The sequence below is a fragment of the Pleurodeles waltl genome, chromosome 9, assembly GCF_031143425.1.
Source record: "Pleurodeles waltl isolate 20211129_DDA chromosome 9, aPleWal1.hap1.20221129, whole genome shotgun sequence".
Classification (NCBI taxonomy): Eukaryota; Metazoa; Chordata; class Amphibia; order Caudata; family Salamandridae; genus Pleurodeles; species Pleurodeles waltl.
This window is the reverse complement of record NC_090448.1, coordinates 736183670-736206171: the sequence shown is the minus strand read 5'-3', so window position 1 is coordinate 736206171 and position 22502 is coordinate 736183670. Positions and strand designations below refer to the sequence as shown.

The window sequence follows — 22502 nt, the reverse complement described above, 5'->3', positions numbered from 1 at the left end:
ATAATGATATAGTGAGATTTGATAGATTTATTCTTGTTGTAGTTTAACAAATGTTTTCTTTTTGTACTCCTTAAGTCCTTCTTCGTCCCTTTGTTAACTGGCCTTCTTCTCTTTTTCTTTCTCTCTTGTTTCTCAGGTATGGCGGGATTCGTGGAGAAGAGCGGTGTTGACGTTGTTCCCGGGGAAGGAGCAAAGTGGAAAAACAAATATAATGCAGCTAAGGGTATTTTCTTTCAGCCTCTTAATTTGTAGGGTGGGGTGTAGGACGTATCACCAGGAAACCATAAGAATGTGAGCCCAGTGAGTAGTTGTCCAAAATAAAATATATAGGCTTTTGGTAGAAATCCAAGAAAAACAAGTCTTCTGAAGGTAGACACTCTAGGACCCTTAAGCCTATAATACTTGGTCCTGAACTCGTGTTTCCTTGGATCCGGCAGCCAGATACAAAGGTAGAACAACTAAACTGTAATAGAAAAAAAAAAGAGAAAAGCAGGAAATGTCCCCAGTATCTATAAAGGGAATTAGAGAGGAAAAGGAAGAGAAAAAAAAAACTTCACAGAATAAAATAAAACGTACACGGGAGATGAAAGGGTGATAAAAACCCTTTCACCAATAATGTCACTTGTTGTTTTTGCTTTGAAGGGTTAGGCAAGCAGGCAAGTACCTCCAGGGACGTGGCGGGCACTGGGGCGTTGTGAAGCGCTCTGCGAAGTTTCTCCTCGGGGGGGCGTCTTCCGTGTGTGCGTTCCCTCTCCTCCTTCCAGCGGTTCTTTGGAGTTTTTCTGCTCCGGCGTTTCAGTCGGGCTTTCTTCCTCCTCCGGCCACGTCACAGCACCCCCTTTTGCCTATTCCTCCCGGAAATCCGGGCCGTCATCCTGCAGCGCAGCTTGCAGGTCCTGGAAGGTGCCCCCGGGGTACTGCCCCATGCGTCCTGGGGGGGCCGAGTTGTAGCGGGGCCACTTCGGCTCTGTTACATATCCCTCCTCTCGAAAAAGGCTGATAGAGACTTTGGCCGATAGGATGTCTGGAGAGATAATCCGCGGTTACCAATTGGTGTCCCGGCAGATGCTGAACCTGGAAGGTAAAAGGTTATAACTCCATAAACCACAGTAGAATTCTTGGATTCGTGTCTTTGTGGCGAGACAGCCAAGTAAGGGGTGCATGGTCAGTCTGTAAGATAAAAGGATGGCCCAGACTGTAGTATTGAAGAGCCTCAATGGCCCATTTGATGGCCAGATATTCTCTTACTATGATGGCTTAATGCCGTTCACGTCGGAGTAGTTTTCTGCTGATAAAGACAATGGGGTGGTTATTGTCATGATCATCTTTTTGATATAAGACAGCTCCTATCCCCACGTCAGAGGCATCGGTTTGTAACAGGAATCGCCTCGTAAAATCAGAACAATGTAATATGGGTTCAGTAGTTAGACATTGTTTGAGAATTTCATAGCTATGTTGTTGTGTGGGGGAGAGTTTTGTTATTTTAGATGGCTTATTCTTTTTTAAAAGGTTGTTTAAAGGGGTGGCTATGGTGGAGTAATTTGGAATGAACCGTCTATAATACCCTACAAGATCTAGAAATTATTGTATCTCCTTCTTAGACCTTGGAGTAGGTATTTCCAGTACGGCCTCCACTTTGCTCATTTGGGGTTTGATCTGTCCCTTCCCTATGTGATATCAGAGGTATGCTATACTATCGTTTGCCATGGTGCATTTTTCAGGGTTAACTGTGAACCCTGCTTCTTTTACTGTACGAAATACTTCATTTAGATGGTGGAGGTGATCGGACCATGATTCACTTAAAATTACAATATCATCAAGATATGCAGCCGTGTATAGGTTATATTTTTGTAACAGTCTATCCATTAATCTCTGGAACTTTGCAGGAGCCTCATGCGGTCCAAATGGGAGAACAGTAAAATGGTATAACCCAGAGGGTGTGGAGAATGCCTTTTTTTCTCTATCTGGAGGATATAAGGGGATCTGCCAATATCCCTTGGTGAGATCTAGGGTGGTCATATATTGTGCTTTGCCCAACTTCTCTAACAGTTCATCCACTCTCGGACTAGGATAGGTATTGAAGTGGGCTATTTTGTTGACTTGTTGGAAGTCTATGCAAAATTGAACCGAACCATTGGGTTTGGAGACTAAAACAATTGGGTTACACCAGGGACTAGTGGAGGGTTCAATGATTCCCATTTGTAACATGTTCTGAACTTCCTGTTCTACGAGGGTTCTTTGGGCCTCTTGGATTCGATAAGGGTGAAGTCGGAGAACTTTATTTCCTGGGGTTCTGATGTGGTGTTGTATTAATGAAGTTTTCCCTGGTGTGGCTGAAAAAAGGTCTTTATGGTTATATAACATCTCCGCAAGTTGTTTCTGTTAGTTCAGAAGTAGTTGGGGGTTGGGGGAGGAGAGATGATGAAGAGTCAACGGCTTGTGGGCATAGATTGATCTCAAGGCTTTTGTCCCTATTAACAAGGAATCCTATTTGTGGTGGTTCGGGGGTTTCCTCACCTTCCTCCCATTTCTTTAGGAGGTTAATATGGTATATCTGTTTTTTGTTGTTGTTTTTTTAAATAATAATAGTTCATATGTGACAGGACTTACTATTTTAAGGACCGTGAAGGGTCCCCTGCCATTTGGCTAACAGTTTGTTCTCTGAGCTTGGTAAAAGAATTAGGACTTTGTCACCACGTTGTAATTGTCTGAGTCTAGTCTTTTTATCATAATACTGTTTTTGTTTATCTTGGGACTTCTCTAGATGAACCCTTACATCCTCCCATACCGCATGTAATTGGTCCCTCAACTGTTGGCTATATTCCAGCAGATCTTTTTCCTCACTCTCGTCCTCTTCCCCTTTTTCTGCGGCCATATCGATTAGGGATCTTGGTTGATGCCCAAACACTAACGCAAAGGGACTATGACCGGTAGAAGACTGTTCATGGGTTCTTATCGCATAAAGGACTAACGGTAGCTTTTTATCCCAGTCTTTCCCTGAATCGTTGATGACCTTTTTTAGCAGTGTTTTGAGTGTCCGGTTGTATCTTTCTACAAGTCCATCCGCCTGTGGATGATAGACCGAGGTTCTTATTTGAGTTACCCCTAATATTTGACAAATTTGGGCCATTAGGTGGGACATGAAGGGAGTGCCTTGATCGGTGAGCAACTCCTTAAGAAATCCTACCCTCGAAAAGAAACCAATCATAGCATATGCTATGTTTTTGGTGGTCATACTTGTGAGGGGTATTGCTTCAGGATATCTAGTCCCGTAGTCAACCAGTACGAGGATATACATATAACTTTGTGATGAAGGGATGAGGGGCCCTATTAGATCCATTCCAACCCTAGAAAATGTAATATCGATAATGGGTAAAGGGAAGAGAGGTGGTTTCTTTAGAGACCCGAGATTCACAATTTGACAATGAGGGCATTGTTGACAGAAGCGACGTATATCTGAAAAGACCCCAGGCCAATAAAATCGGCGTGAGAGGTACTCTTCAGTTTTCTCCCTTCCGAAGTGATCGCCCCCCATTAAACTGTGGGCCAAATGTAAGATTTGTATCCGAAAAGGTTGGGGTACTACCAATTGGGTTTGTTCTTGATCACCACGTTTTGTTACTCGGTATAATAATCCCTTTTGTATTATGAAATAAGGGCCCACCTGTCCGGTTTTCTCTGTTACTGCGACCTCCCAGGCATGTTTTAGAGTTGGGTCCTCCCGTTGACTTATTCGAAAGGAGGGTATGGTAGCTAGCACTGTCTTTCCAGTAGAATCAGGTTTAGTAGACGGTTCTTGTCTCTGATAGGGTTTTCTTCCTTCCCTTTTTTCTCTCCTGCTCATTTTAGGTTTATTTTTTCCCGGAAAAATATCTATTTGGGAAAAAGGGGCCTCCTCCCACCATGAGTTTTTTCCCTTATCTTTTTGAATACTATTCAACAATGCTGGGAAATTGCAAAAGTCTGTTCCAATAATGACGTCTTCAACTAAATGGGCAATAACTCCCATTGGGATAGTCTCTTTATGTTCATTCCATTCTATTGATACAGGGACTAATGGGTAAAGTTTTTGATCACTGTGAATGCAACAGATAGATACATCTTCTTCCATTGGAGACAACGATTTGTCTACTAGATCAGCCCTGATGACGGATTGGCTACAGCCTGAGTCAATGAGTGCCCAGGTGTTTCTTCCATTGATATACAAATCTTTGGCATATCGGGGTGTGTCTTTCCCGGTATAAAATACCCTACCTCTTGTAACCCCAATTTCCATAGGTTCTGAGTTGTCAGCTTTATGGGGACAATTCCGCGCAATATGACCCCATTCAGTGCAGGTGTAGCATTGTGATAAGTGATTGGGGTTCTTTTCTAGGCTTCTGGGTGGGGGAAGATCTTCAAGGGATTTAATGGGCTTCGGTCAGTATCCTGAAACGGGAGGACAGGGTACTGTTGATGGTCCTTTAGATATTCCAGACTTAAACTCTGGTGCTCGATGGTATGCACAGGCGAGATCTATTGCAGTTATGGTATCTATTTTGGGATGATGTTTAATCCAGTTTTGGGTGGATGGTGGTAAGGCTTCCAAGAATTGTTCTAATAAAATAACTTTAATTATTTCATCCCTATCTGGGCTGTTAAGTGTTAGCCACTTAAGTCCCAGGTCTTCGATCCGAAAATATAAGGCTCATGGATTCTCCAGAGGGGTCCACTTGGTTAGCGGAACCTAATCCAATAGTATTCCGTGTCATGTCCGACTCTCTCCAGGTTCCCTTTTTGATTTAAGGATATGGGGTAGTACCGCGAGGGTTTATAGCCTGGTAGGTGGCTTGTAAGGTCCCGGTCAAGAGAGGAGCCACATATTGGCCCCATCGATCTTCCGGCCAGGTAGCTGAAGTGGCGACACGCTAAAAATTTGTGACGAATGCGCTGGGATCTTCGCCATCTTGATATTTTTGGAGGACTGAACTTGGTACATTGGGGTGTACCCGAGTTGCTGCAATTGTATTGGTTAGCTTCTGTAATGCAGTCTCATGTACTAGTTGGTTGTTGGCTATTATGGTAGCCTGACTTTTAAGAGTGTTCTGAAGTGTCTCCCTATCTGTTTTGCTTCTCTTTGTTGTTCTTCCCATACGATTTGGAGATGGCGTTGGCCTTTGGCCAGTCTCTGTATCATGTCTTCTAGAGTGGGTCTTGTTTCCATTTCGTTGTGTAAAGGATCCGCACTCTTTTGTTTCAGAATCCCACTTCTGACACCATTGTGGTGGGTTCTTTTACTGAGGGTAGAAATGAGGCTTCAGGCGATAATGATATAGTGAGATTTGATAGATTTATTCTTGTTGTAGTTTAACAAATGTTTTCTTTTTGTACTCTTTTATTTTTGTTATCCTTAAGTCCTTCTTCGTCCCTTTGTTAACTGGCCTTCTTCTCTTTTTCTTTCTCTTTTGTTTCTCAGGTATGGCGGGATTCGTCGAGAAGAGCGGTGTTGACGTTCCCGGGTGTTCTGCTTTCCTACATATCTCATATTGGAGCTTACAGAACCTCTCTGGAATGCACTTCTGAGTTCAAAGAAGACCTTTATTGTTGTTAATTCTTCCCCACCCACAAGTTATTGAGATACAAATTAGTAGATTTCAAGCACACAACGTAGTCGCAGCAAGAAAACAAAATATATCACAGTACTTCTCAGTGGCAATGTACACAGCAAATATATAATATATTCAAAGCAAAGCATAAAAGTCAAATTCATTCCCGTATGGGCAAGGCAGCAGGGCCTAAATATTCAGCTTCATCTTTCTTGGGTCTGCAAGTTGATGACTCCGGTCAACTGCGAGAAAGAGATTCTCTAGCCAAACGGGAGACTGGCAACTGACGTCTAGCTCCAGCCTGAAGTCAAGCAGATTTGAATCTAACTCACTGTAGCCCAGAGTCATCCTTACAAAAGCGTGCCCCCTCCTCTCATACTCAGGAAAACTACGCAAGCCTTTGGAGACTGGCCAAATCTCCTAGACTTCTCCTATTCCCAAGGCTGAGCAGAAAGGAAAACACCAAATGTACTCTCTCTTATCAGGTCTAGTCTGGTGTGAAGAAAGCAGCTTGGTCCATCTTGTGGAAAAACACAGCTTGGAAAAACACAGACATCTAATGTCTCAACTGCAATGTCTAACTCCACGTTAAAGCCAATAGGCAGCTAACCTAAATATCAAATGTAATGTCTAATATCACGTCAAAGTCAATAGGCAGCTGAGCTGAATACAAAATGTAATGTCTGATATGATGTCAAAGCCAATAGGCAGCTGACCTGAATACAAAATGTAATGTCTAATATCATGTCAAAGCCAATAGGCAGCTGAACTGAATACATGTCAAAGCCAATAGGCAGAATACAGAATGTAATGGCTAATGCCATGTCAAAGCCAATAGGCAGCTAAACTGAATACAGCATGTCAAAGCCAATAGGCAGAATACAGAATGTAATGGCTAATGCCATGTCAAAGCCAATAGGCAGCTAAACTGAACAAAACATTTAATGTGCTACTGGTGAACATTGAGCAACTAATATGCGCAGTGGTGAAACACAAAGTCATTGGTCAAACACAATTAATAGCATCACACCGGGGAAGGAGCAAAGGGGGAAAAAAAATATTATGCAGGTAAGGGTCTTTTCTTTCAGGCCTCTTAATTTGTGGGGTAGAGGGTGCAGAACGTATCACCAGGAAATCATAAGGATGTGAGCCCAGTGAGTAGATGTCCAAAAGAAAATATGTTGGTTTTTGGTAGAAATCCAAGAAAAACGAGTCTTCTGAAGGTAGACAATAGGACCCTTAAGCTTATAATACGTGGTCCTGAACTCGGGTTTCCTTGGATCCGGCAGCCAGAGACAAAGGTAGAACAACCAAACTGTTATAGCAAAAAAAAACAAAAAAAAATAAAGAGAAAAGAAGGAAATTTCCCCAGTATCTATAAAGGGAATTGGAGAGGAAAAGGAAGAGAAAAAATCAAAACACACAGAATAAAATTAAACGTACACAGGACATGAAAGGGTGATAAAAATCCTTTCACTAATAATATCTTGAAGGGTTAAGCAGGCATGCACGTACCTGCGAAAGCCACGTCCCACCAGGGCTGTGGCGGGCATTGTGAAGCGCTCTATGAAGGTTCTCCTCAGGGGAGGGCGTCTTCCGTGTCGGTGTTCCCTCTCCTCTTTCCGGTGGTTCGCTGGGGTTTTTCTGCTCTGGCGTTTCGGTCGAGCTTTCTTCCTCCTCCGGCCATGTCGCAGCGTCCCCTTTTGCCTGTTCCTCCCGGATATCCGGGCCGTCGTCCTGCGATGCAGCTTCCGGGTCCTGGAAGGTGCCCCGGAATACTGCCCCATGCATCCCAGGAGGCCGACTTGTAGCGGGCCGCTTCGGCTCCGTTACAGTCAGCTTCCCTTATTTAGTAATGTCAGTATATGCATGATCCGTGCCAGGACTTCGTAAAACTAATCCCTTATCTATCTTAGCTTTAATTGCTCTTCTCCTATCTTCTGTGTTATCTAGAAATTTATTTTCTACAGGTGTAAGTAAACAGGTGGGGTTATTACGGTGCGCGAACGCAGTCCCAAAGGTTAATGTAGGTTCAAAGAAACCCTTTATTATTTCTATGTTGTGATCACTAGCTATCTTATTAAGATCTTTAATAATAGGCACAAAAGAAAATACAATATCCAAATTTGAATAAAAATATTGAAGATATTCTTGGTTATAGAACTGTGTTAGTAAAATACTACAACTTATAGCATAAGTAAGCGGTAAACTATGATAGGAATTTCCATCCTCAATAAAGGCTAGAAGCTGCGTACAGACATAACAATATTTTGCATCCATTACATCAACACACTCACGCAATAAGCGATAGAGGACATTAGATGAAAGTTATTTGTCTTCGTGTAAGTATTTCTCATCTATTTTGAACCTATCTATCTCTGAAAGATCAGTAGTTGATTTTGAAAATGTAACAGTTGTAGGTGTAGCTATGGTATGGTTGGCTCCATTTGATTCAAAGACAATCACACTCACAATCAATAACAAACATACTGTTGCACAAACAGTTGCCAAACCAATACCTACTCATTTGCAACTACTATTCTTAGTGTGTTTATTACTAAAGTTTCCCATGGTCTGTAAAGAACTAAAAGCAAAAACAATTATAGCTATGCAGCAAAAAATCAAAAACAAAGGGCAAAAAATTAAAAAATCTTCAACTTGTAATCTTCACATTCTATCCCTCCTAATTTTTATTGATTTTTTTCTCAAAAGTTCATTCATACTTTTAGGACCTTTTATCAATGTTCAGTAGAAATTGTAAGATTCAGTTTAGCAGCTTGTCAAGTTAGGTTATAAAGTTTTTTTAAGGTACTATTTCAACAAAATCTTTTCACTTTTTCTTCACGGACTAAAATATAAACCCTGAATGCCTCTTTCAAAACAAAAATAAAAAAAATCTTTTTGCCATTCATTTGTAGTTGCATATGCCCAATCAGGACCAGAATATCTCTTGTTGGCAACTCTTTTCCTTTTCAATCTTCGTCCACCATTAGCCTCTCCTTCACTCAGATCTTCTCTATTCAACTCGTTTTCTTCCCGAATTAGTGGTACTACGTCAATCTTCCCTGCTTCTGAGCTTTTCTCTGACCAGTTATCAGCTTTTAGTGGCTTTTTCGTTAATACTCTTTTCAGAATCGAACTTGAAATCTCCTTTGACATTCCTGCAACTGGTTCATGAGGAGTCAAACCCTTTTGGCTTAGATCTGTCTCAACTCCTTCTCCACCGGGGTTAGTCACTCGTTCAGTCTTGTTTATCAGACCATCTGCTTCTGAGAACACCCTACTCTGAGCAGGTCTTCTTTCGACCAGTGCTCTCTCTTGTTCTCCTTGGACCGATTCTGTTACTACTTCCGTTGAAGATGGTTCACTCTCGTCTTCTAGGATACCCTCCACTTCGTCTGACACAGGAGTGGGTAATTTGACTTAAGCTATTCCAGGTGCAGCCTCCAGCTCTTCTCTTTCTTGACCTGGAATATGCTTAGGTGGAGGTAATCAACAGCTCTTCTTCTTGCTCTGTTGGATTGTTCACTTATCGAGTGTGGCTTTCATGTATCCAGTTTGCAAGTCCTGCACACTTCACAGCTGTAGTCGTTATTAATATCACCTAGTAGGGTTCTTTCCACCTTGGCTCCAAGCATGACTTCCTCACATGCTTACGAATAGCGACCCAATCACCAGCTTTCAAGTTGTGTCCTTGACCTTGAGACAATTGAAATGTGGTAGCTTCCACCTGATGATAGAAAGATCGTACCACATCTGCTAGACCCTTGCAGTAGCCTAACACCATATAACCTGTAATGTTCACAAGCGCATTCGTAGGTACTGCTGGTAACCTCATAGCTCTACCCATGAGGATTTCATGGGGTGACAATCCTGTTTTCTTGTCAGTGGTGCTTCTCATTGACATTAGAACCAACAGCAATGCAACTGGCCATTTCAAATTCATTGATGCACACATTTTTGATAATTCAATTTTAGAGTGCCATTCTTCTGTTCTGCAAGTCCCAATGCTTCAGGGAAATAACTACAGTGGTTTCTGCTCAATGTTTAAAGCTGAACATAGCAATTTAATTACTTCATTGCTGAAGTGGCTTTCCCTACTTGATTCCAAAGAGACTGGGAAACCGAAACATGGTATTAACTCTCTAAGCAGTAACTTTGCAACTGTAAGGCTATCATTTCTCCTTGTAGGATAAGCCTCAATCCAGTGACTGAAAATGCATACAATCACCAACACGTACTTCAAACCAGCACACGCAGGCATCTCAATAAAATCCATTTGCATTCTGATAAATGGTCCTCCTGCATGCCAGTGTGTCCCATATTGACCACTGTCCCTTTGCCAACATTCATTTGTTGACAAATAGTGCATCTATGGCAAATTGCTTCAGCAACCTGTCTAAATGTTTGATTGAACCAATGCTGCTTGAAAGTGCAGACCATCTCATCTCTCCCTATGTGAGCTTGTCCATGGTAGTATCTAGCCATTTGTGTCAGTAGACTGTTTGGCAGAACTACTTTCTCTTTTCCTGTCATCTAGACTTCATCATCCCTTTGAACACATTTTAACTTTAGCCGTTCTTTGTGTTCCTCTTTAGGGACATTGCTTGAATAGCTTTTAGCTTTAGCCATGGTATCAACAATTTGCATAGTAAACTTTGCATAGACTTCATCATTTTCAGTTAACAATTCTTAATTTCCTTTGAAGGACATGCCATTCAAGGCGCAAAACTTTGCGACTTGATCTGCATATGAATTTCCCAGTGACACGTAATCTTGTGATCTCTGATGTGCACTGCATTTCACCACAGCAACTTTCTCAGGCATTTGAATAGCTTGCAGCAACTCATGAATTCTCTCACCATTTCTTATTGGTGAACCAGAAGAAGTTAGGAAACCCCTCTGTGACCAAATCAGGCCAAAGTCATGCACAATGCCGAATCCATATTGTCTATCTGTGTAAATTATTAAAACACAAAAACAGAGTATTGGGATATTTCAACCCCACACTAACTCCCGAACCCAAGGAACTAGCACACAAGGTGTGTGGGGAATGGCAAGGACAGGCCTCTTATAGCCTATTTAGGCTAAAAGTACGGCAGTTAGGCGATCGCCTTCACAGACAAGAAAGTGGCAGTTAGGTGTGTGAGGGAGTTCCCTTTACGAAGTAGGTGGTCTCACACACATTATAGTGTCATGCTTCATCATATGACCACCTAGCCCCACCCAGGTAAGATAGTACTACCTGGGCGAACTCAACCTCGCTGTTAAATGAACTCTAAGGGAGTGCTGAAATGTTATCTTCCTGGATAAAACAAGGGATCCAGTTGAAAGGTAGAAAATAAAATATAAAGTTACCTTACAAATCACCTGTTAGATATTGTGACCGCCAGGGCCAACGACCACGGAAGCACCGCCAACAGGCTGGCGGTGCTTCCTGGCCAATTCTGACTGCCGCGGTCAGAAAAGGGAAACCGGCGGTTTCCCGCCGGTTTTCCCCTGGCCAAAGGAATCCTCCATGGTGGCGCTGCAAGCAGCGCCGCCATGGGGATTCCGACCCCCTTCCCGCCAGCCTGTTCCTGGCGGTTTACACCACCAGGAACAGGCTGGCGGGAACGGGTGTCGTGGGGCCCCCTAACAGGGCCCCATAAAGATTTTCAGTGTCTGCTTGTCAGACACTGAAAATCGCGACGGGTGACACTGCATTCCATTCGGAGCCGGCTTCATCTTTGCTGGGGCTTTCCCGCTGGGCCGGCGGGCGATCTTTTGCAGATCGCCCGCCGGCCCAGCGGGAAAGTCGGAATGCCCCCCGCGGTCATCTGACCGCGGGGCGGTGTTTGGGCGGTTTCCGCCCGCCGGGGTCGGAATGACCCCCATAGTATTTTAATGGGGGTGTTTGAGGGTAAGATTAAAAAAACAGTAGGGACACATTTGAATATGATGATTCAACGTGTCTGAAAGAAATGTGGACCAACATGTTTCTGCCCTCTCTAAGAGCCTAAACGGTCTGGGGCATTCTTCAGGGTCACGGATCCCTAATATATGAGGGCCTAGATAAATATACTAGCCAGAGAGCAGATTAAGTTAAAAAGCACACTGGGCCTACCTGAATACATGATAAAAGCATGGTCTAGGAGGAGAAAAAATAGATAAGGAATCAAATAGTGAAACATATTGTGTATGTGCCATATCACTCCACATCACTGCACACTAAAGTGTTAAAATCATGCAGTGGATTGTGCACACTTTTTCATGCAAATATTAAGCATTTGAAATGGACTATTGGTCCGGTCATACGAGGGGGAAGAAAAGGACAAGGGGTTGGATTTCTTACCCTATGAAGACAGGGCGGTTTGCCTTAAGTCTGGGAACATGCAGAGAGGAGTTGCCCCTTATAGTCACACTCTACAGGAGAATAGTAGTTAAGAGTAAGCCAAAGGTCACACATGATAAAGGCCCTCATTACGAACATGGCGGTCCGTTCCGCTACGCCGGGGGTGGTGGTAGAAACCGCCAACAGAGGAGCGGTCTGGACCGCCAAATAATGATCCAAACGAAACACACGCATCCCGCGAACCACCCACTGCCAGGAGAGGAGTCCCGACGACGGTGGCAGAGTCCGCCCACAGGCCGTCGGAAAGGCCCAACCCGCCCATCAAATTATGAACCACCATTCCGCCGCCAGTTCCAGGGCGGGAACCACCGCCACACAAAGTCAGGCGGAAATGAACCAAATATAAGGAACGACGTACCGGAGTTCCACAAAACGTGCAGCAGCAGCCATGGATAGAGAGCTGCAGATCATGCCAGCCCTGCTCCTTGCCATATACCTACACGACCGAGACCGCCGACGAAGATGACGACGATAAGTACTGCAACCTACGACACAAGGGAGGAAAGAGCACAGTTACATACCCACCCACTCCACCCATCAGGCAACGCCCCCCCAACCCTTCCCAGCAGCACAAGTCATAAACCCCACAATAAGAGGTACGTACCCGCCCTAAGGCTAATGTAATTTGACCATAGTATATACAATAGCCCCACACCCATAATAAATCAAAACAAACACCAAGGTGTAACAGCGTGCAGCCCAAACACAAGCCACACAAAAACTTTAATAAGAAGCTCACTGAGCCAAACAGTGCAAACAGGGCCAATGGCCAGTCCGTAAAATCCAGATTGTCATAGGCCACAATGGGCCACATCTGACTCCCACAAGTGCTGGGCACCATATGGGGATCAAGGCACCTCACGGAAGGGGGAGCATGGGGTGGTGGGGGTGGGGTTTTTCGACGGGTTGGGCCTTTGACTTTCTTGTGGAGTGGGGGTGGGCTTCTCCTTTAAAGGGGGTGGGGGCTGTTTGGCTCAGGTGGAGCTGGATGGCCTAGGCTCTGACCGGGCCTTCTTCTTCTCTGGGTAAGGGGCACGGTAATGGGAAGGGTGGGCTGTGATGTGGTAGGAGCGGAAAGGGCAAGGAGGTGGGCACGTTTGGGGACAAGACGGGGTGGGCCAGTGGGTTGGAAGAGGTCAGCACGGGAGAGGAAACGTTTATTGGGAGCAATTGGGGTGGGCGTGGATGAGGGCGTGGAGTGGAGGCAGAGGGAGTGGATGTATGGGGTGTAGGGGGGCATGTAGTGGGTGCAGGTGACTGCTCAGTATGCTGTCGTGTGGTGGATGTCTGATGGGTGGGTCTCTTGGTGTGTTTGTGTGTCTTGGGAGGTGGGGGTGGACACAGTGGGAGAAGACAGACAGCTAGTGTGGATGTATGTTGGGTGGGTGTCTGCAAGTCTGGTGAGTGTGCTGCATGTGTCAACTACAGTAGAGGTGGTGAGTGCAGGTGTGGTGTATGGGGTGCATGTATGACTGTCTGCTATTGTGGTGAGTGCAGAAAGAGGAGCAGTAACAGTGAGTGAAGGTGCAGTGCATGAGGGTGTGGATGTAGAGGGGACAGACAGAGAGGCGGAAGAGGTGGGCACATAATGGGAAATGGATGTTGTTGTGTGTGCAGGTGTCTGTTGGCTGTGTGAATGCTTGTGGTGGGGGGTGTGGTGCTTGTGTTATGAAGTGTACATCTTGTGTGTTGATGTGCCTGTCAGCGGGTCTGATTGTGTGCTTTGGACGGGTGAAGGGAGTGGGGTGCTGGAAGGGGTAGAGGAGGTTGGAGGGGGGACAGAATGGCCAGGGAAACTAGCTGCCCTCCAAGAGGAGGCCAGAGCCTGAAAAGATATCTGTAGGGCAGACACGGCACCGTGAATGCCATCCAGATAGGCATTGGTCTGCTGCACCTCTGATGCTAGCCCCTGGATGGCATTGACAGTGGTTGTCTGCCCTACAGAGATGGTTCTCAGGAGGTCAATAGCCTCCTCTGTGAGGGCAGCAGGGCTGACTGGGGCAGGAGGTGCCTGGGGCGAAGGAGACGGCCACCTTTCTGGGTGGGCGGGCACGGGCAACTCGGTGGGGAGCAGAAGGGAGGGCGGGGATGGCGGAAGATCTCACAGTAGTGGTGTGTGCACTAGGGTCCGCCAACGCCGGGGGACCCCCATCGTCGGAGGTCTCAGAGTCACTACCTCCTGTGGTACTAGCCTCCCCGGTGGAAGCCCCTCGCCCTCCCACACACTGGTCCCATGGGCGTCCATTGTCTCTGCCTCGGAGGATCCGTGGGCCGCTGCCTCCCCACTTGCCGGTGCCTCAGCTCCCTCGCCTGATGTTGATGCTGTACCAAACCAACACAAGAGAACAGGGATGGGGAGACAAAACAGGAGAGATACTTGTAAATAGCTGAATGCTGTTACAGAATGGCCAGACATACACACACCTAGCAAACACCCCCAACAGGCAGCACCGTACCCTATGCCCATGGCCATGCCCCTGACTACTGACCAGAATACTGCTCTACACCCATCCCCTGAAATACTTTTGGAGCTGAGGTAGGTGAAACCTGACAGGGACACCCCTACACCCTTTGGGGAACATACACTAGATGGACACCAGTCGTATTCCCTGCTCTAAGCAGCATTAGCCCTATTGCACACTCATTCATCCTTCCAGACTGCATTATGGTCAATGAGTACTCACCTCCTTGTGACTGCTGTGCAGCCTTCGAGTGCCCATCCAGATCTGGGTACGCCAGGATCCGTCGCATGAGGGGGTCAGTGCCTGACGGGCACCCCTCCCACGTTGGGAGGACTTTCCCAGCTGGGGCTCACTGATCTTTCGCGCCCAGCGCCGCAGGTCCTCCCACCTCTTTCGACAGTGGGTGCTCTGCCAGTTGTAGACCCCCAGGGTCCGCACCTCCTTGGCAATGGCATGCCAATGTGCCCTCTTCTGGTGGGCGCTGATTTAGGGCGACACAGAAATGGAACACAGAGGTCAGGCACTTGCACAATAGGAACAGCTGGCAAATTGTCCAACATTGGACTGACAGTACTCTCAGACATACAGGACAGTCGCATGCAGCATTCCATGCACCATGGCCCATGCAGGCTCAGTGGAGCACACATATGTCCAATCCACACCATCCATTACACACACAGTGCCCTCCAAACCAGACTCACCGGTACCTCTGGCCGTCCGTAGAGCTTGCCGTACAGGGGCAGGTCCCCGTCTACTAGCTTCTCCAGTTCTTCCTGGGTGAAGGCCAGGGCCCTTTCACCTGCACCACGTGGCACATCCATGGCCAGAGGCAGACCACAGCAGTACACAGAGTGGAGTACCTGTCCGCACAAGTTCAGGGTGTCAAGTGATCAAACGATGACGAACGTGCATACGTTCCGCGGCAGTATGCACCATCACCACCAGTGGCGATCATGAAACGCCAGGATTCCCCATTGGCATCCATTTTAGCCAATGAGGGTGCGAACAGCGGTCAACACTGCCTTACACTGTGACGTCAACCGCTAGCGGTATGAGGTCACTTCCACAACGAAGGGGCAGATCTATAGTGGGCAGACATTTTGCCATCACCTACACATCTTGAATTTCCTACTACTAACAATGCAGGGCCTACTAGCCACATGAAGCACCTAGGCCTCTATCCATTCCGTATAGCAGCACACATGAGTTACTCTGTTCCCTCCTAGTGATGTACATGTATATCTTTCAGGTAGCAGTTATTGTAGAGACACTACAATGAACAATGCAGTGCAGAAATGTTGAGAAGTGTGCCTATGTATGTGTCTTCATCACTCCTTTTTGTAACCCCTCGTAGGTACCGACCCTTGTGGCGAGGAAGGGCACCATCGGTGTACAGACCACTTGTGGATATGGGGACCATGGTGCATTACTGGATCCTGCACTAACTCCGGGAAATCGTAATCAGTATGCCATTCCAACTGAGGTGCAGGTGCTCTCCGCACTCCATTTCCTGGCCACAGGCTAATTTCAAGTGACAGTGGGCATGGGTGCTGGTTTCTCACAGCCAATGTCCAGCCAGGTACTGACAAGATTTCTGAATGCATTTGTACAACATCTGCAATCCTATGTTCGGTTTCCCCAAAGTACTGACCTCCCTGCCATCAAGTCTGACTTCTATGCCTTTACAACCATTCCCCATGTCATAGGTGTCATCGATGGCACACACATACCCATCATCCCCCAAGAGTGAGTGAACAGGTGTACAGAAAAAGGAAGAACTTTCACTCCATGAATATCCAATTGGTGTGTACTGCAGACCAGTACATTTCACATGTGAATGCCATGTTTCCAGGTTCAGTCCATGATTCATTTGTGTTGAGGAAGAGTAGTGTGCCACAGAAGATGGAACAACTACAAGAGGACAGAGGGTGGATCATAGGTAAGTTCGCCTGTCAATAACTGACACATTGCAGAAAACCAGCCTGTCTGACTAAAGGACATAACAATGACGAGTCTGTATTGAACCATTTTGTAGGTGATTCTGGCTATCCAAACTTGCGTTGGCTCCTGACACCAGTGAGGAATCCCAGGACCGATGCAGAAAGGAAATACAATGAGGCCCATGGACGTACTAGGAGGGTAATAGAGCGTACCGTAGGTCTCCTGAAGGCTAGATTCCGGTGTCTACACATATCTGGGGGTTCTCTGGCCTATGGGCCTGATAAGGTGTGTAGAATAGTGGTGGCCTGCTGCATGCTGTACAATGTGGCAGTGAGACATTCGATCCCCCTCTTGGAGGTGGAGGGTGCTATAGGTCCTGATCAGCTACCTCAGAGAGGTGAGGAGAGTGATGGTGAGGGTGAGGACAGTGAAGATGTCCATTCCAGAAACCAACTGATACAACTCTACTTACAATAACTATGTGGGACTTCAGCCTGTCATTGGGGTTAGTGACTAATACTGTCAGTGTGCTTCATCATATAGGGGGGATTGGTCATGATAGGCGATACATGGACCACCTCTGCATGGTACTGACAGGAAATATATGCATTCCCTCCTTGCCACCATTTGGGCACACAGTACCATCATCAAGCACAAATTGACAATAAAGTTGTTCTCTGCCAGTTGCATCCATACTCCACTTTGTCCACAATTTAAGACAGGGTACAGTGTTACAGGTGTGAAATGTGTTTTTTGGTAGAATTGAGTGAATTGTGCTATATACAGTGATGGGAGTTGTAAGGGTTGGGTGTCCTCAAAACCAACTTGGTGGCAGCCTTGTTGGATGGTTTAGATGGATCCATTTTGGCAAACAGTACTTCATATTGCCCTCAGCTAAGTGTTGTTGGTGAATGGGTGGGATGGTTGCTTTGCCTTAGTAGCAGAGTCAATTGTTGGAGGGGGCCTTGTTCTTAGCTGGGTTTTCAGTGCCTTATCTTGGCCTAAGATTACGTTTGGGCGCCTGCTGTGGAGCTTCTTGGGGTGGCATGGTTGGCCCTTGGGTTTCCTGGGAGGGAATTTCCTGGAATGTTTCTTTTGCTTGGGTCATCAGATGCTGGTTGTCCAGGGCTGTTGTGGGGGCCTCTTGTCCGGTGTGGGTGTCAGACTGTTTTTTTACCAACTGCAGCAGTGCTCCAGCTTTGAGGGCCATTGTGGCATTGTGCTCTTTCCACTGCTCCATGGCCTGTTGGTGTTGTTGCTGCTGCATCCTCTGACTTTGCTCCAGGGTGGACACAATCTGTGTCAACCTGTCTTGGGTATGTTGATAGGCCCCCAATACCTCTGCAATAACATCCTGGGCTGCTACATCCATCCTGTGTCCTCCCCCTGGCCCACTGGGACACTTGAACTTGCCCTAGCCCCCTGTGCCTGTGTCCCCTGCACAGGTCTGGGCATGCCACTTGTACTGGGGCCCTCTCCTTCCTGCATGTTGGGAGTGGGAGACTGTGGCCTTTGTAGCTGTGTTCCACCAGTCTGTGCCCTGGGTACACTGGTGTGGGTATACCTCCCCTGGCCTGCTGGTCTTGACTGGGTGTTAGGGGTGACAGTGGTTTCCTGGGTAGGGCTGTTGCACAGTGAGAATCCAGGACTGTGTGAGGGGCATGCCTGCTCATCAGTGTCCAGGGATCCTTCTCCAAGGTCTTGAGAGGTGGCTCTGTCTCCCTGGAGGGCAGTGGCACTCCTTGTCCTGTCCATTAGGGTTGCATGGGTGGTGGTGCCTGTTGGGGGACATACACATGTCTTTTACACATGCATGTAGGTTGGAGGTGCACAGGACTGTGCTATTTTGTGCTGGTGTTAATTTCAGTGGTCTTCCAGGGTGCCTTTGTGAGGATGACATAGCATTTAGTGGCAGTGGTGGGGTTGCATTGTGGTGGGGGGTATTGTTCCATTGTGGGTACGTGCAGGGGTGGGTGGCTGTGCACAGCGGGAGTGATGTGGGCCTGTTAGTGGGTTGTAGGTAATGCTGGGTGGTGGATGTGGTGGGTAATGGCTGGGTGGGTTGTAGGTTCAGGTGGGTGTGGGTGGGGTGGGGTGGGGTGGGGTGATGCAGGCATTGCAGATGTGTTGTACATGGGGTAATTGTAGATGACTTACCTGAGTCCATTCTTCCAGTGAGTCCCTCTGGGTGCAGGATGGCGAGGACCTTCTCCTCCCAGTCTGTGTAGTCGCGTGGTGTTGGTGGCGGCCCTCCCCCAGTCTTCTGCACTGCGATGTGGTGCCTAGATGCCATGCCCTGACCTTCCCCCGCAGGTCGTTCCATCTCTTCCGGATGTCGTCCCTGGTACGTGGATGGTATCCCACTGCATTCACCCTGTTGACAATGGTCTGTCACAGCTCCAATATCCGCGCGATGGGTGTTTGCTGCACCTTGGCCCCGCATATTTGTGTATCCGTGACCTGGTAGTTCATACTCGCCCACGTGCTGGGACTTCTGTGAACAAACAATCTGCACTGTGGCAGATACCACCCCCTACTAGACATTTCCCGTGTGGCTACTGTAGTGTTTAACGGTTTACAAAAAGCCACTACACTGGAACTTGATCTACAAACCCCATGGGACTTGAGAACACTGTATAATTGGAACAGCAAGAATGTGGTCTATATGATCAAATGCCCCTGCCAGCTCATGTTCATTGGCATGACCACTAGGAGAGTAGGCACACGCATATCTGAACACAAAAGCACCATTAGATGCCGACGGGACGCAACCAGACTAACAGACCACTACATTCAAAACAACCACTCCCCCGATGATATGGAATGGGTCGTCATAGACAAAATAAATAACTCAACAACAAATATGAATCAAAAACTGTTATACTACGAATAGAGATGGGTCTGGAGATTACATACTGACACCACAGGACTCAATGATGAGATCCAGTGGCTTACCCTGTATAAATAATAGTTCCTCAATAACTACCAACAATCTTTTTTCCACAGCCCTTCCTTCCTTTTTTCCCGAAAACAACCCCCCTTCCCCCTCCCCTCCACCCATTGTTTCTCTGTTACTCTATTCTTTTGTGTTTTCATTTTCCTTTCCACCAGGATTCAACCCCACCCCATATCATCTCTTTCCTCCTCTCTAAGTCCATGCTTCGAGATATACTTTTTTTCTTCATCACTCTCTCTTGACTCTTCTTTATTTTCCTCAGTTCCCTGACAGTAGCTGCCTGTCTGGCTCTTTCCCTTTCTTTCTCTCTCTTCATCCCACTCCTTTCCCACCTCCTTTTTTCGTTTTCGTTGCCTCCAGCCTTCCTTCTCTTTTCTCACCCTCGTATCTCTGAACATTCCTCCCCCTCCCCTCCACTCCTTGTTCCTTGGCTTACTCTATTTTCCTCTGTTTTCATTCTCTTCTGCCGGGATTCTTTCCCTCGTCCGTCATCTTCTTCCTTCATTCTTCCCCCCCCCTTCCCTCTCCCCCCTTTTCACCCTCTCTCTTCACGTTTGATTCACTCTGCCTCTTTCTTCACTCCCCCTCCCTCCTTCTGTTTCACACTTTCCACTTTCCCGACTGTGGAGCACACGGCTGGGCCGCCTGGAGCTCAGGGACTACATTTCCCAGGAGCCCAGGCACCAGCGCCATGTTCCAGGAAGGCGCCCACATCTCCCTGACGACCCTGGCCCCAGGGACTATGCTTCCCAGGGGACGGGGTGTCCGGGAGTCAGGTCATGGTTGCACCCCTCATACGAGGGCGTTCTGCGACCACTTTCGAAACACTGACAATCAGAGTCCTACATAAGAGCGCCGCACCCCAGAATTTGCGAGCAAGCAGCTGGGACGCGGAACGCTTAGGTTTAAAGACGAGATACCGCCTTTGGAGTAGTAAGTCTGCCCGCCCCGCAATTTTTCCCCACCCCCCTCGGGAGCACAACAGATCCGGCCAAAGATAAGATAAGTCATCCTTTGTGTTTGTGTGTCTCTCATATATTCTGTGTTGTTTTTGTCTCTTTACTCTCATTCAAGCAACTTTCTCCCTTAAGTGACATCATAGAACCTATGAGTATTATGTAGACTTTGAGCTCCACCGTCTAAAGGAATTATTTATGACTCTCAACTACAATTCCTTACTTTATCATGTGTGACCTTCCGCTTACTTTTAAACACTATTCTCCTGTAGAGTGTGACTATAAAGGGCTACTCCCCTCTGCATGTTCCCAGACTTGAGGCAAACCGCCCTGTCTTCATAGGTTAAGAAATCCACCCATGTGTCCTTTTCTTCCCCCTCGTATGACCGGACCAATAGTCCATTTAAAATGCTTAATTAATATTTGCATGAAAAAGTGTGCACAATCCACTGCATGATTTTAACACTTTAGTGTGCAGTGATGTGGCACATACACGATATGTTTCACTGTTTGATCCTTATCTATTTTTTCTCCTCCTAGGCCATAGCTTTATCCTGTATTCAGGTAGGCCCGGGTGCATTTTAACTTAATCTGCTCACTGGCAGTATATTTATCTAACCTCTCATATATTAGGGATCCATGACCCTGAAGAATGCCCCAGACCATTTAGGCTCTTAGAGAGGGCAGAAACATGTTGGTCCCCATTTCTTTCAGACACGTTGAATCATCATATTCAAATGTGTCCCCACTGTTCTTTTAATCTTACCTGCAAACACCTCCATTAAAATACTATGGGGGTCATTCTGAACCCGGCGGTCAAGGACCGCCGGGGCCAGGGTCGGCGGGAGCACCGCCAACAGGCTGGCGGTGCCCCGCAGGGCATTCTGACCGCGGCGGTTTGGCCGCGGTCAGAAGAGGAAAACCGGTGGTCTCCCGCCGGTTTTCCGCTGCCCACATGAATCCGCCATGCGCCGCCATGGGGATTCAGACACCCCATACCGCCATCCTGTTCCTGGCGGTTCGCCCGCCAGGAACAGGATGGCGGTATGGGGTGTCGTGGGGGCCCCTGCAGTGCCCATGCCAATGGCATGGGCATTGAAGGGGCCCCCGTAAGAGGGCCCCACAAAGAATTTCAGTGTCTGCTTTGCAGACACTGAAATTCGCGACGGGTGCAACTGCACCCGTCGCACCTTCCCACTCCGCCGGCTCCATTCGGAGCCGGCTTCCTCGTGGGAAGGGTGTTTCCCACTGGGCTGGCGGGCGGCCTTTTGGCGGTCGCCCGCCAGCCCAGTGGGAAACCCAGAATAACCGCAGCGGTCTTCTGACCGCGGTGCGGTATTCTGGAGGGGGGAACTCTGGCGGGCGGCCTCCGCCGCCCGCCAGAGTTAGAATCACCCCCTATATCTAATAGATGATTTGTAAGATAATTTTATATTATATTTTCCACCTTTCAACTGGATCCCTTGTTTTATCCAGGAAGATAAAATTTCAGCACTCCCTCAGAGATCATTTAACAACGAGGTTGAGTCCGCCCAGGTAGTACTATCTTACCTGGGTGGGGCTAGGGGGTCATATGATGAAGCATGGCACTATAATGTGTGTGAGACCACCTAGTCTGTAAAGGGAACTCCCTCACACACCTAACTGCCACTTTCTTGTCTGTGAAGGCGACCGCCTAACTGGCGTACTTTTAGCCTAAATAGGCTATAAGAGGCCTGTCCTTGCCATCCCCCACACACCTAGTGTGCTAATATCTGTGTAAGTTGTCACTTTCATCTGATTCGAAATATGGCAGGCTCTAGTAAGAGCGACCAATTCTGCTACTTGTGCAGAAAACACTCCTCAAGGCCATGAAGCTTCCAGTATGCCAGTGATAGTACATACTGCATATCCTGCTCTCAATGTGCCCACATTATCTCTCAGGCAGGAACCATCAACAAAAATAATTTGATAATTTTCTTCCAGGCAGGTATCTCTAATGTCTGCTCTGGGTTTTGTGCATAATTCTGTAATTTCCAAACAATCATGTTCTGTATCATCCAATTTGTCAGAAACAATGTTTTCAATCGAGAGCAATGTTGCTGGGTTAAGCACTGTACATCTCTTAATTTAAATATTTGGAGACTCCGAGATTGCTGTTTCATATCTAGTAAATCTTGAACTGGAACTCTATCGAGTGAGGGACCATTTTAGTAAGGGGATAATCCA

At 47.0% G+C, this 22502-nt stretch overlaps 1 long non-coding RNA gene across 1 annotated transcript in view; it reads left to right on the top strand.

The window, feature by feature from the left end:
- LOC138259892 (uncharacterized) overlaps positions 1-6909 on the top strand; it is a 40988-nt gene extending 34079 nt beyond the window's left edge. Inside the window, exons 2-3 of the long non-coding RNA XR_011198772.1 lie at positions 137-223; positions 5456-6909. This is a non-coding gene — a long non-coding RNA (uncharacterized lncRNA). The remainder of the gene's footprint in view (positions 1-136; positions 224-5455) is intronic.
- Positions 6910-22502: the final 15593 nt, after the last annotated feature.